Source organism: Monodelphis domestica, chromosome 5, assembly GCF_027887165.1.
Source record: "Monodelphis domestica isolate mMonDom1 chromosome 5, mMonDom1.pri, whole genome shotgun sequence".
Lineage (NCBI taxonomy): Eukaryota > Metazoa > Chordata > Mammalia > Didelphimorphia > Didelphidae > Monodelphis > Monodelphis domestica.
Genome location: NC_077231.1, coordinates 299,054,710 through 299,070,884, shown reverse-complemented (window position 1 = coordinate 299,070,884; position 16,175 = coordinate 299,054,710). Strand labels below are relative to the sequence as shown.

The 16,175-nt window shown below is 36.6% G+C and overlaps 1 pseudogene; it reads left to right on the top strand.

Annotated features, from left to right (window-relative positions):
• The first annotated feature begins 2,840 nt into the window (after positions 1–2,840).
• LOC100616980 (V-type proton ATPase subunit C 1-like) lies at positions 2,841–4,473 on the top strand (annotated as a pseudogene).
• Positions 4,474–16,175: the final 11,702 nt, after the last annotated feature.

The following is a 16,175-nucleotide window of genomic DNA, read 5'->3' as shown; positions in this document are numbered from 1 at the left end:
AACCATTCCTCAGGCATGTTGTATGGGCGATTCCTAGATAGTCTTCCAACTCTGAGATTCTGTGGTTCTAGTAAAATTGAAGTTCCTTAAGAATAGGAACTGTTGTCATTCTATCTCCATCACTTAGCATAGCACCAGATATATAATATGCACTTAATAAATGATGATTGATGATTCTGGTTCAGCATCAAAAATTACTATCACTCCAGAAAAAGGGAGCCACACTAAGTGCTATTCCTCAGTCATATGTTGTCAGAGTTTTATGATGCTGAGAAAGCAAGACAAAAACTGCCAGAATAGGCATTTCAGGTGGCAATCTCATTAAGCTAGGACAGACAGAAGTTGTGACTGCAGCCATTGTGGACCTGAGGTCATCAGTCCATCCTGGGGGCTTGGAACTTGGAAGAAAACTCCCAAAATGATGGAGTTTTTATTTATTTTGTTTTCTCAGCATCTGTTCTTAGCTAACAAGTCAAATCTTCCCAAATCCTGGCTCAGTCCCCCACCCACCCCCAGAAATGCTCAAGGAGCCTTCTAACTCTGTCTCTCCCATCCAAGCTGACCTGACTGCCAAGGCTTTCAGCAAAGGAAAAACGTGTGGTCACTGGGATGAATATTTCATTGCTCACTCCCCAGGAGCCGTAGATCAGCATATACAAATTACACTGATGGCGTGCTGGAGGGAGCCTGCCCTGAGCCTTCTAGATAGGAGGGCTTGGAAAGCCACTTGAAATTCTAGTCACCATATGATGTGATTTGAAGACAGCTGGAAGCTTCAAAAGGCTTTTGGGGGACCAAGGAAAAAAGAATAACCATTTCAGGGGCTTTTTTCTTTCCTTAAAATCATGCATGATGGGAGATGCAAGACAGAGGCAGCCCCTTTGCACACTTTTCCAAGCAGTATTTTGGTCTGAACATATGACTCCAGTTATTTTTCTGAATCTATCCAGTCCCTTGTCAATCACCCAACCAGGGGATAGCCCATTAACTCATCAGTTTCCAAGACTTCCTGTGTCACAAGATAAAGGAAGAATGGTTCCTAGAAGGAAGAAATAGCTCCCTCTGGCAATGTTTAAAAAAACACCTCTGTTTTAGAAGGGGTCTCTCCAAGGACCATAAGGCTTTTTGTAGGTCAGGCACACTGATGTTGAAATGGCCCCTCCTTTCACTGAACACTCCCTCCTCCTTTATGGAATATTTCATGATGGAACTTTTCATGCTGGAAACATCTATATCATATGACTGATCACTGAAGATAGGAGGAAGAAGAGGGCAATCCTCTGGCTACAACAGGGATGGAACTAATTGGAAATGTCTAGCCAGGACTCCTCTCCTTTTCTTTCCCACGAAGAAAATTCTCTAGACCTAGCCAGATCCAAATCCAAATAGATAGGTTGGCCTTGGTTCCCTCTCCTGGTCACATATTTTCACTGCTCTGAGCCACCAAATCAATCAACTAAGATTGCTACTTTGAGCTACTCAATCAACAAGGATTTATTAGGTGTCTATTATGGGCCAGGCACTGCACAGGGTTTTAGACAGAGAGATAAAATAGTCACTACACTCAAGGAGCTCACATTGTATGGGTCATGAGGGGGTAGAGAGAGAAGACATATAAATATATGCAAAAATAAGCCTCAGTGGCCACATTCTACCTTATTTATTTATAGACTCGGAGGATTGCCTAGAGCAATGAGAACTTGAGTTATCTATCCTGAGACATAGCCAGTGTATCATAGTGGTATCATTTGAACCCAGATATTCTTATGTTTAACACCAGCTCTCTAGCTACTAAATATATAACACTATATGCAAGGAAATGGCAAAGGGAGAGAGAGGGGACTGCAGCTGTTGGAGGAACCAGAAAAGGCTTCATGTAGCATATGAGCTGAGCCTTGAAGGAAATTAGGAATTCCAAGAGGAGGAAATGATAAAGGGATGAATTCCAAGCATGGGCAGAGAACTGTTATGTGTAAGTAAGATCAAGAAGGTCAGGCTGAGTGGACCAAAGTGGATATGAAGAGGTATGATGTAAAATAATGTAGATTGAGAAAGACTTTAAAAGATGAAGAAGAGTTTGGTTTTGATGTCAGAGGTAATAGGAAGCCACTGGAGCACAATGGACAGAAGAATGATATGGTCAGACCTACAATTAGGGCACATCACTCCAGCAGCTGTGTAGAGGATGGAATGGAAATTGGAGAACTTTTTGGAGCAAATGCTGATTTGCAAAGGATGAAGGACCCTCGTATTCTCATATGGACAAGGAAGGATGATGAGAGCTTGACCAAAGTTGGGTTGTGCCAAGCCTAGAGGGAGATGCTTTGCAAGATGGTGATGCAAGATTGAAAGCAGAAAGATTGGGAGAGGAAATATGGATCTTGGAGTCATAGGCATCAGGTGATAATTAAACCTATGAGGGCTGATGAGGTCACCAAGAACAATAGTATATAAAGAGAAGAGTTAAGGCATTAGATTAGAGTCTTGAAGAACACCAGCAATTAGGGGGTGTGATTTGGGCGATGAGACAGCAAAGGAGGCTTAGAAGGAGTAAAGAGAGCCAGATAAGAAAAGAACTGGGAGAAAGTAGTGGCACAAAAACTCTGAGGAGAGCAATTCTCTTTTCTATGCCAGGAGAAGAGGTTGGTCAGTTGTGCCAGCTGTAACACATAAATTCAGAAGGATGTGGGTCTGAAAAAATGAATATCAGACTTGGCGATTACAAGATGAATGGGAGTTTTGGAGTGAGTAGGTTCAGTCTAATGAATAAAAAAGCCAAGTTGAAAAGTGAATGAGACAACTCACTTGGGCTTGATATGTGACTCACATGGGTGGATACTAGGGCTGAGGGAGCCAGGAAAGCCAGGAGATGGAGAATTGAGTTGCTAAAGTCTTCTCAGGTTTTCTACTTCTGTCACCTCTTTTTTTCCTTGCCAGAATCATCATATAAGTCTTGTTTTTGGAAAAACTCCTTGATAAGCTTGACTGAGACCTGGCTTATATCAGAACCTAGGGAGAAAACATGCCAGCATACATGGGAGAAACTACACACAACAACCAAAAGTAATAATCTCTCTTCTAATTCAGAGTTTGACATTCCTGATTTAAAGATTGGCACATAGGATATTTTGGTTGGATTATTAAATGAACTGGCCAAGCTGGATGTATTTTGGAGGAAAATATGGCTGATGTACTAGAGGATAGTAAAGATAAAGTTCAAGAAAATCTGTGGGCCAATGGAGTTGACTTGATTACATATATAACAAGGTTCCAATGGGATCTTGCCAAATATTCAACCAATTAGTCCCTGAAAATATTTCTGAAATAATTGGCAAGAGAATAAGTCAAACTGTGAATGACTTGAAAGGCTTAGCTTCTGTGTAAATAATCTGAAAGGCAATCTTCAGAATCTGGAAAGAAAGAATTTGTTAAAATACAATGACTGGGCAAAGTAATACAGAACATTAGCTGAGATGGTAATCTCAAGGTCTAGCAAAATCCTCTTAGAGGACCAAAATAGTTGCTCATGCAAGGTCATCTTGTTTAGCAAGGTAGTGGATGACTTCAGACATGAAGCCAGAGGAAACAAGTTCACTGCCTGTGATTTTCAGTATAATGCAGAGGAGAAGAAAGCAGAAAAAAGGAGGTGATCAGATTCTTCATCAACAAGAAGAGGCAGTTTGGACCACTGGCTTGGCAATTAAATGTGAATTTCAGGGAAGCTTTCATAGCATGGATTCATGTGAAATCATTAAGAGTTTTCGTTGAGCCCTTTTTAAGGTATGAATCATCAATGAACTTCCCAGTAATGCTATTTCAATCCAACGAGAAAATCATGAAGAAAATGAGAATAGTGCATGATTTGTACAAATGCCTGGACAGTCATAGAACAGCTATTATTGATTCTTCTATGGGTATTCCAGGCTTAAATCAGTCAATAAGAATACTGTATAGTATAGGATTTATAGCAATCTATTGGAATTTAAAAATACTTCTTGATACTGACAATCTTGTCATACTAATAGTGTATATGAACAGAAAGGTGGTGAACTACACCTCTACTTTTGATTCTTCTAACTCCTTTCCTCAGGTGAATTTTCCTGTAGCGATCCATCTCTTGCCATTTTCTTTTCAAAGAAGAGTATACTTAGGGTTGCTTTTTACTGATCAGTCTGTCAATGTGTTCTGAAAAAAATCAGAATTTATTTATAAATAGAGTGGTATATTTTAAAGGGTTTTCTTCATTAATGTGGCATTATGCATACTGAATGAAGAGAATACTCAGTGCTATTATTGTTCACAAAGACCTTGCTTACAAGGGAAAAGTGTAAACATTTATACCATTTGGTTCCCTCAGTTCAGTAGCTATCATGGTTAAAAGGTTATTGAATTGAGATGTAATAGGTGGGGGGAGTGGCAATATGCAAGTATATGTTTGCTGAATATTTCCAACAACAATCTCTGAGCACTGTCAACACCTGGAGGCAAGAATAAAATTACCTCTGCAAAAAAATAAAGAAAGAAAAGAAAAATAAATCCAAGTCTAAAGAGGAGACAGTGAGTGTATAGACAGCTTTTTCTAAGAATTTGGCAGAGAAATGTAGAAGAGATATAGGACAATTGCTTGAGGGCAAGGTCTAGTAAAGTTCTTTTAAGGATGTGGGAGACTTGGCATATTGGATGACATTAGAAGAAAAACCGGTAGAGGGGAGGGGTATTTAGTTTGCAAATCCCCAGTGAAGATAGGAGGAGATGGCTTTAAGGGCAAGCATAGGTGGGGGGCTTTCTACCTCTTTGTCAGACACTAGGGAAAAGGAGGATGGGGATGATGTCAAGGGATTTAGAGATGAAGAGGACGAAAGAAGAGAAAGTTGGCATTGAATAGCCACAATTTTCATAATATTCGAAGAGGTAGGGTATTCATCTGAGAGAATAGAGAGGGTTTGGGAGGCTTAAGAGAGAAGACAATGTTTGGAAAAGCTTTTTATGGAGAATGAAGACTGTATGTATTGGGAGAGGGGTGTCTCTGTTGGCTAAACTTCTCTTGTCACTGGCAGTCTCCCCAAAATGGAAAAGGACAGAATGGAAAATGAGAAATGATGTCGCAATGGAGAGTGCCAGTAGAGGACAAGTGTTGCCAGCACAGAAAGGACAAGCATGCCAATCTGGTTGGTTAGTGTTGCAAGGGGCCAATGAAGAACTAGGCATGGGCACAAAGCAGTTGCAGGTGACAGGAGGAGTCACCAGCTGCCTCATGATGAGAGGAACAGAGATAGGCAGCCTTGTCCAAAGAATGCATTCAAATGTCCATCTAGTTTCCTTAAGCCAAGGACAGGACTTTGTATCAGGATCTCATATGGATCGGGTACACTGATTCTGTGCAGGGTGGGAAGGGCAACAGCAATGGATAATACCAGGAAACTGGCTAAACAAGAAACAACCAGATCAACTGAATACTCTCCTCAGTGACCAGTTCATGAAATCTGAGATCAGAATCAGAAATTAGATAAAAATCAGGGGGATTCAAGTAGGAATCATATTGAGCAAACAGAATTCAATAATTAATTTCAATACATAGCTACTAAAGCCTTACCATATAGAAGCATTATTGTTTAGAGGATGGAACACCAAACTTGGAATCAGCAAGACCTGCGGTCATATTCTTTTGCAGGATTTGACTAGCTGTATGTCACCAAAGAAGTCATTTAACCTCTGAGCCTCAGTTTCTTCATGTGTAAAATGCAGGGGGTTGGATTTGATGACTTCTAACGTCTTCCAATTTTAAATTTCCAGACACTGGTGAAATAGAGACAAAAATAAAGCTATTCTTGCCATTCTATACATAGATAAGTAAATATGAAACATATAATAAATATGGAATAGTGTCTGGGTATATGAAAGACCTGAGAAGTAGGGGAACCAGGAATGATTTTCTTGTAGGGGAGAACACGAGCTGGGAGCCTGGAAGAGAACCAAGGATTGTTGAACTGATCACTGGGGAAAGTGTCCAGCTCATCTAATTGCTTCCTTGGTAGCCAAGTTTCTGGTACTTCTCATTCTTATTAGCCTCCTCATCCTGCACAGAATCAGTGTCTATCTGCTCTGTATGAGGCCCTGATACAAGGTTCTGTCCTTGGGTAAAGTAACTACATGGACATTTGAGCTCATTCTTTGACCAAAGTTGTCCCATACCTAAGGTCCTTTCCTCAACCTATGTCAAATGCACAAGGACAAGAGATGAGATGCTGGATACAAGAAAGAGCAATAAGAATTTGAATGGACTAGAAAGGGAAACAAGCATTTGTTAAGAACCTGTTATTTGCCAGGCAAAGTGGTAAGCACTTTATAAATATTCTTATTTGATTGTCACAACAACTAGATTAACAAAAGAGGAAATGGAATACTTAAATAATCCAATCTTAGAAAAAGAAATTGAGCAAGACATCTAGGAACTCCCTAAGAAAAAATGGATTCACAAGTAAATTCTATCAAATATTTAAAGTACAAATAATCCCCAAACTATTTGGCAAAATAAGCAAATGAGTTCTACCAAATTCTTTTTATGACATGGTGTTGATACCTAAGCCAGGAAGACCAAAAACATGGAAAGAAAATTACGGACCAATCTCTTTAATGACTATTGATGTAGAAATCTTAAATAAAATACTAGCAAAGAGACTATATATAGCAATGTATCCCAAGGGTTATTCACTATGTCTAGGCGGGATTTATACAAGGAATACAAGGGAGGTTTAATCTTAGGTCTTCCTGACTCTAGATCCAGAACTCTACTCACTATGGCATTCCCAGAGGGTCATGAAGGGAAGTAATGTGCAATCGATCAACCTGTAAGGATAGGTTAGAGTCACATTGTGAAGGGAACTAAAAGCCAAAGTGGTAGGGAGTCACTGAAGTTTCTTGAGAAAAAGAGTGATGCAATCAAGTGTGGGTTTTAGGAAAATCAATTGGGCAGCTGAGTAGAGTTTGGATCAGAAGAGGCCCAAGCTGAATTCAATGAGACCAATTAGAAGACTATTACAGTATACTAGACAAGAGGCGATAAGCACCTGAATGAGTTCAGACCACATGGGGCATAGTATGGCACAATGTTGGAACAAGTGACTTGGGGAAGCATTGAACTGACTCAACCTCTCTTTAAATAGACAACTGGGAACTCAACTGCCATGTGCAATCACTGGATTAAATAGTTTCAAATGGCAAACAGTTTAGAGTGTGACAAATGTACCAGGTAAGGTTTGGGTCTGAATTACAATCTGGGACTGCTTGAAAAACTCTAAAGAAGTCATAAAATGGTTAGGAATTCCAAGCATTGTGGTGATCCAGGGACATTCATGACATAAGGTGATTTAGGAGGCACATCTCAAATAATTTACCACCACTCTTAATTCTTTCTGTGTTCAAGAATGACTCCAACCAATCTATCAAATGAAAGATTTTTTTTTAATTGCCTAGAATATTTAACCTAGGTTACCCTCATGGTGTGGTAGGAAAACAAAAGAAAAGAAAAACAGTTTAAAGTCAGAAGACCTGGGTTCAAATCATGATTCTAGCACTATTATTTTTGTGACTCGGAACAAGTCACTTCAATCAATCAGTATTTATTAAGACTACCATGCTTGCAGCATTTTGATCCTCATAACTATCCTGCAAAGTATGTGCTATTATTATTCCAATTTTGCAAGTGAAAAAATTGAAGAATATTAGTGTTTGTGTATGTGTGTGTGTTTCTTAGGACTTCACTTTCCTAATCTTGAAAATTAGGGAATTCTAGACCAGGGATTATTAATTTATGATCTAAGAACTTATTTTTTTAATATTGCAAAAACTGTATTTCAATGTAATTGGTTTCCTTTCCAAGACCAGGTATTTTATTTTATGCATTTAAATGTTACTTTGGGAAAAAAATATCCATAGTCTTCACCAGATTGCCAAAGGGGTCCATGACACAAAGAAAACAAAAGATTCAAAAAATTGAGTCCTTGCCCTAGAGAGTCTCTCAGATTCATTCCAGCAATAAAATCCTAGGATTGCCCATAGATGGCAAAGAGCCAGACATCAGATCTGATTCAGACATAAATCTAGGGAAAGTATGCTGTCCTCATTCATGACAATGAGACGTAGTTTTGTGTCTGTGTGTATGGAATGCTCCCTGTGTGTATATACACAAGTAGATGGATGATCTGGACCATGCACCATTGGACCTAGGGCTGCCCATGGACACCATATCTGACTCTTTGATGTGTTACATCAAGGGCAAATAATTTGTCATTCTGAGGCACTTAGCCCAGACTGAATAGCATCAGATAAACTGATATGCCACAGAACCAAGAATCAACAGAACATCTACATGGTTCATTATAGAAAAAGGCAACTGTAGCGGTGAGGACCAGGAAGGTAGTTAATGACTGAGGGCAAGCTCTGTTGACTTCCTATTCTCTGAGTTGTCCTATCATAAGGATTGATGCTATAAATTTCTCATTAAATATAAAATCACAGATCTTCCTACTAGGCCAATTAGATTCAATGTTATTAATTCCAGCACAAACCTACCTAGGCTGTCATTTAAAAAATTTGCACATAAGCCCTTTCTATTTAAAAATCAAGGTGTTTCTTCACATGACAAACATGGAAATATTTATTGCATGATAGCATGTCTACAACTTATAACCTGACATCTTGGAGAAGGGGAAGGGGAGAGGAGAAAATATGGATTAAAAATGTCAGAAAATGATAATTAAAAATTGTACTAACATGTAATTTGGGGGGAACATAAAAATATTTTTTTAAATCAAGGAGTTTCTCAAATGTCTCAAGTATTGCTTGATGTAACGCTGTCCCCTGCCTCTCCTTTCTCCAGTCCTGAAAGTCACCTTGCAGATGAATCTTTCAAAAATTCATAAGGATAACTGGAATTCCCTGTGGTTTATAAAACTAACATTTAGAGAAGGGATGACTATAGGACCCCCATGGCTTAGTATGGGATACTGAAATGAAGTCATGGAAAATAGAAATGTTGACTAATCCATAGAAAACAGCACTGAGTGGAAATATAAATAATCTGATACCTGTGTAGGTCACAGGATGAGCAGGCCTAAACAAGTCATTGATTAGGGATGGGGTAGCTGTTTGAGTTTCAGGCCTAAAAGAGAGAATCACAAACTAGAAGGTCCAGACTTCAAATGATGGCAAAGGATATAGAATGAGGGTTGGAGTCAGTGAGATTTGAGTTTAATCCTCACTAGTTACTAGCTGTGTGAATCAAAACAAATCACAAAACTTTCTAATTTTCAATAATCTGTAAAATGGGATGATAATAACTGCTTTTAAGTTAACTATGAGGATCAAACAAAATGGTGTATATAAAGCACTTAGTAAAACTTAAGGTTCGCTATTGGTGTCTGCCATGACTATTGCTATTAATATTTACTCAATATGGGAAGTTATAGACCTTGTCCTGTTCCAATGAGCAATAAGCTCCACTCATCAGAATTCCAATTTCCTTATCTATAAAATGAGATGGGGCTAAATGATCATAGTTTTCTCCCAGCTTTAAAACCCTACAAAATGACCAGATTCTCCTTTTGTTATTGTTGCATTCTGTCTTACACCATACTTAAGTTAAGAGTATGCCTAATCTTCTCCTGTACTTCCATTTAAATTGTAAGGTCTCTAAAGACAAGGACTTTATGGTTGCTTGTATTTGTATTCCCCATCCATTGGCCTAGGACTCTGCACATAGTAGACACTTGATGCTCTATAAAACTGAACTGAATGGCCTTGACTCAATAATTCTCAAATCAACAGAACAATGAGTACCCTTTTGGACACTTATGTCTTCCCACTGATGATTTTTTTACTGATGGCTACTCTTATTAGGGGCTATTCGACAATCAAAATAACATGGATTTTTGTAAAGGGAAAAGTCATGTATTTATTCTTTTGTTCCTGATAATTGTTAGATTTTTTTAGTCCTCAATGTAGTTGACAAAATCACTAGTAAGAACCTTACTAATGAGTAAATATGCCTAAGAATATCTAACAAATTAGTAGAGTAAACCTTACTGTTCAAAAGCTATTTCTGTAGAATTCAAAAGAGTCCTATGTAAGTGAATACAGATAGACTGTAGTGAATAGGGTGTTGCAAAAGGATTAGGAGTTCTTTTTGTTGCAGAGTTTTCATTTTTAACTGAATCTTCATTCAGGAAGCATGGCTAATCCTGTTGGAGGATTATATTCAACATTTGACAGCCTTTTGGTAAATAATGTCAATTTCATAGGGTTTTGATTTCAAAGAGACCTTATAAACTTTATCTAGTGCATCCACCTCACATTGGAGATGAATAAACTGAAGATGGCACAGAATGAAGAGGGGGACTTCTGCAAGGTCAACAAGCTCCTCTCTGAGTTGGAACTTGAATCTAAATTTTCCAACTCTGAATCTAATATTCTTTCTACTGTAGCACACAACAATGAAAAATTCAGTATTGAGTAGGCAGAATTTAAACAATGTCTATTCCACCTAAAAGGTAAGAAAGAAATTGCTTTCTTAATGGCAATAGACAAAAACAGGAAGATGAATGGAATTCACTCTTGAAGAAAGAGTCAGAGACAGAATTTAAAATTAGAGCTCATATCTACAGAATTCTTTCTTTACTCACATCGCAAAACCACACTGGTTAAAGAGAAGTCCTTGATGAACTAATTCTCTCTACCAAAACAGGTTAACCTAATTACCTAGAGCATGGTGAGATTGTGGGTCATTTTGATTATATGTGTCCATGCCAAGACTCAATCTCAAATCTTCTTGTCTCAAAGTCACTGTCTCTCTACTCAATGTTGCCTCATTTTTAAGGAGAAAATATTAGATATTAGAATATAATTGTGTTGTGAAAAATTATGTCAATTTTTCAAAAGTTCTATAAGAGGAGTTTCTAGGAAGGCAGAATGAGATCAAAAAGGATCCTGCTTTCTCAGTATTCCCTTAAAATGACAGTAGAAATGCTAAAAAGAAGAAATAATTACAAATAAAAAGGTATTTTAAAATCATTCAAAGAAGTTAGCAAACCAGTAAACTGAGGTATGATTAGAGGAAAGGGAGGACTATAGCCACATCTTATAAAATACAATGCAATAAATTCCAATACATCAATGACTAAAATATGACATGGACACAGTACTTTATTCATAGTGGAGACTACTTAGATTCAGAATGAATAATGAAGAAGCAGAGGGCTAGGATTCATTGAAGGAAGCCTTCTTTCCAACCAAAGTCAAACACCAGAACCCCATGAATTATGTTCTAGAAAATGGAGATCAGTATGCAAAGATAAGTTCCCAAAGGACTCATATATAAATAAATATAAATAAAGCAAATTAGGAGACTATGGAAATAATTACTTATCACATCTATAGATAAGGAAAAAATTTATGATAAAAAAAAAGATTGAGTAGATCATGAGGTAAATGGATGAATTTAATTACATTAAATTAAAAAATTTTTGCACAAATAAAACTAATATAGCCAAAATTAGAAGGAAAGCAGGAAACTGATAGTTTTACAGCTAATTTCTCTTATAAAAGTCTCATTCCTCAAACACTAAGTCAAATGTATAAAAAAAAGTCATTCCACAATTGATAAAAAAAAATCAAAGGATATAAGCAGTCAATTTTAAGAAGATGAGATTGATATAAACAATGACTATATTAAAACATTCTCTAAATCACTAATAATTAGAGAAATGCAAATTAAAATAACTTTGAGGTACCACCTCATATTCATCAGATTAGCTAATGTAATAGAAAAAGAAAATGACAAATACTGGATGGAAAGTGGAAAAAATATACTAATGCTCTACTAATGGAGCTATGAATTGGTCTAACCAATTTTGAAAAACAATTTTAACTATACTAAAATGGCTATACAACCATGCAAACCCTTTCACCCAACAATAGCATTGACAGGTTTGTATTCCAAAGAAATCAAAGAAAAAAATAGGACCTATATGTTCAAATATATTTATAGCAGCTCTTTTTGTGGTAGTAAAGAATTGGAAATTAAAGGGATCTCAACCAATTGGGGAATGGTCAAACAAATTCTGGTATTTGATTGTGATGAAATACTATTGTACTAAAAGGAATAATGAAAGGAATAGTTTCAGAAAAAACTGGGAAGATTTATATGAACTGATGTAAAGTGAAGTGAGTAGAACCAGAATACTGTACACAATAAGACAATATTATAAGGATAATCAGCTATGAAACTCATAGCTACTTTGATCAAGACAATGATCTCTGACAATTCCATAGGACTAATGATGGAAAATGCTGTTCACCTACACAGAAAAGCCTGATGTAGTCTAAAGTCTGTTTTTTCACTTTATTTTTCTTGCTTTCGTTCCCCCATGACATTACTAATATAGAAATATTTTTTGCCTGACTTCACATGTTTAATGCATATTGTATTTCTTGTCTTCTCAATGGGTGTGGGAAGAGTTAAAAAAGGGAGAGAATTCAAAACTGAATTTTGTTCAATTAATAAATAAAAAAGAAAATAGAGAATCCAGCTGTTAGCAGGCATCCACTCAGGATGGAGAAAGAAGAACAAGAAGACAGTCCCTTGATTGGGTGGTAGAGTAGACTTAGAATCATTGTGTAACCTCTGACTTCTGAACACAGGATGAAAAATGTAGAGAAAGAGATGAGAAGACAATAGCACAGTTTGTAAAGTATATTACAGTAATAAAGCCACACTCAGCAAATAAAGAATCCAGAAAGTTTAAGAGGTTAAAGACCTAAGAGACAACTGTATATGGAGACATTTTAAAGTTCCCAAGGGCTATAAAGCTTTCCATGAAGATAATAAAATTCTCTTTTGACCATTGATCTAATGATTTTTTTTAATCTTGGGAGATGTAGGAGACTGTACCCATTTGTATATGGAATGGAAGAGAAGTTGGTCCAGGTAATAATTCTACCTCTTGTGTATATTACTTTGGCTATTTTATACTAATTAGGTAATTTGCTATTTGGTTTATGGTTTCTAAATAGTTGATGAATAGAAAATATACTGGTGGGTACTTGAGTCATGATTTGTATAATTGCAATTATAAGAAAATATTCCATATGAAACAAGGAATGGAAGAATTCTAAATTTTTAGGGATACTCTTGAAAATGATAAAAATTAGAAAATGGAGGTATAATCTATGCATGTATGGAGAATAGACAGAATTATTTACATAGTCAATAAAAAGAAATTATAGGAAAATGAATTTGATTATATAAAATCTTTTTCAAAACACAAAGCAATATCTATCCAGAAATGCAGATTGGAACTAGCCCTGAGGTTGTAGTTGCTATGAGGAACTCCATCATGAATAAATTCTCTATCAAATCAAATAAGCATTTTATAACTTGTAGAATTAGAGAACTACCTAGAACACTAAGGTTAAAGTGACTTGTCCAGGTACACATAACCAGTATGTTATGCCAGAGGCAGCAATTGTACTTGGTCTTCTTGGCTATAAGGCCAATTCTTTATCACTACCCCATAATGCCTCTTGTTTTTAGAGCACACAATTTAAAAAATGGCAACAGACTAGGGGGAAATTTTTTCTATAACTACTGTTTTTTTAAGCCCTTATTTTCCACCTTAGAATCAATACTGTGTATTGGTTCCAAGGCAGAAGAGTGGTAAGGGCTAGGCAGTGGGGGTTAAATAATTTGTGCAGGGTCACACAGCTAGAAGGGAGTGTCAGATTTGAACCCAGGACCTCCCATCTTTAGGCCTGGCTCTCAATCCACTGAGCCACCCAGCTACCCCCTTTATCACTGTTGTTGATAAAACTGACTTTCCAAAATATGTAAGAAATAGCTTCAGATTTATCAAGTGAGAACTATTCACCAATGATGAATAATCAAAGGAAATTAACAAGCATTTCTCAAAAGGAAAAAGTAAATTACCAGTAACCACTCCAAAAGTTGTTCAAACTAATAATCAGAGAAGCGAACATTTAATTCTCTCTCAGAAAGCACTTAATATCATTTCATTGGTAAACACCCATTTAACTGGTGAAGAATAAAATTCAATGTTTGCAGAGTTGTAAAGAAACAAAGTGCTCTCACACTACTGATAGAGATATGAATTGGTATAATCATCTCGGAGCACACTATGCCCATAAGCAATAAGAACTAGAAAAATAATGCTACCCTTTGACCTAGGGACCCCACTACCAGAGTTATAGCTATTTCTGAAAGGAAGGGAAAATTATCTATATAAAATATTCATGGAAGCATCATTCTAATGGCAAAAATAATAATAATAGACAACTGGAAACAACCTCCATGCCAAATGATTGGCGTATAGCTAAATAAATTGTAGTAGAAGAATATATATATATATATAGTGGCTTGTACATTCATCCAAAGAACATTACATTACTAACTCTTACTCTATGCGCAGCACTAACATAATTAGATGATATGGTGGTTTGAACACTGGATCTTAGAGTTCTGAGCTTGAATCTTCATTTCATTAGTTACTATCTGTGTCACCCTAGACAAGTCACAACATTTTTTATCCTCAATTTTCTCACCTATAAAATGGGAATTTTAATAGAAGCTACTTCAGAGTTGTTGAGATATGAAAAGTTCTTTGCAAGTCTTAAAATGCTGTATAAAATGAAGTTTTTATTATATTGTATTATGGTGATACAGAAGGAGAGAAGAAAAACGAAAACAACCCTGGCTCTCAGTGAGTTTATATTCTATTATGGGGTACAAACATATGTAACAAGAGACTGGTCAACAATCCCAGTCCATATAAGCATGCAGGAAGTGCCACTGATCCAAATCCCCAACTGGAAGAGCTTGGGAGAAGCTGCTTCCAGAAGAGCTGTGATGATGAGTAATGGAACAACCTCAGAGAGACTTAGCGGCATGTGCATACATTCTATAACTGGTTTGGGACTTTTATACAGATGTTTAATAGTGGGTGCAATTGTGGGATTGAAACTGGAGGAATTTTAAAGGGCATTAATTAACCTTAGTCTTTTGTTCTTAGTTAAATCTGTTTTATATATAGATATAGATAGATTGATTTATATAATTCTTTATATTTTTATTTCTTTAAATGATTTATGATTTATTGTTTATAATTTTATCATTTATTTATTTTTAATGATGGTGTCCTGTGAGAGACCATACCATGAGATAAAAAGTTTAGGGGTCTCTTCCTAGCTGAAGTCAGCGTGTGGCTCCATGAAAATGGACTTTGGTCCTCTGACTTGATATCTGTTCTTTCTTCATAGGTGAATTTTCTGAGTTCTGCAAGCTCAGGAGGTCTTAGCCTGGGAGTATGGAAGTCCAGGAATCCAGGACTTGAGTTCATACCAGCTTCTACCACTAGTCCAACATCGAAGCCCCAAGAATCAGGAAGCAACCTTTGAGCCCCAGACTAATGGATAAGTGAGCTGCTACAATTGGATATAAATGTGGTAAAACCCAATGTTATGTAGAAACTGAATTCAGGCTTCCCAAAATGCAAGGTGGTAAAGGGGAGTTTGACCGTAAAGTATCCAGGGAAAATAAAGTAGAAAAGAAATCCTTTGAGTGGAAAAGGGGGTAAGAGGGGAGAGATATTATGAAGTTAGATTCAGTAAGACCTGACAACTGATTAGACATGAGCATTGACAAAGAATAGCCAAGAGTCACTCCAAGCTTTCAAACCTTATAAATGGTGGGAGGATGGTCTTACTATATAATGACAAGGAAAAGTTTGGAGGATGGAATGGGCTTGGAGACAGATTGTTTAAGTTTAGCCCACTATTATTAGACTTAATTCTAAGGATTCTAGTAATAGCAGTGAGACAAGAGGAAGAAATTAAAAGTGTAAAGATGGAGAAAATGATGAGGGGGATTGATTTGAAGATAAATCATGGGGATAACTGGAAATTTCCAATGGGAAGTTGGTAATATGGATTACAGTTCAGGAGATAGTTTAGGATTAGATATATAATATCTATATGATATATATGCCTATATATATCATATATATATGGCATATATATCTATATGATATATATGCCATATATATATATATGATTATGACAATTATAGGGTGGCATATCCTCCAGAAAATAATGAGATATTAAAAAAG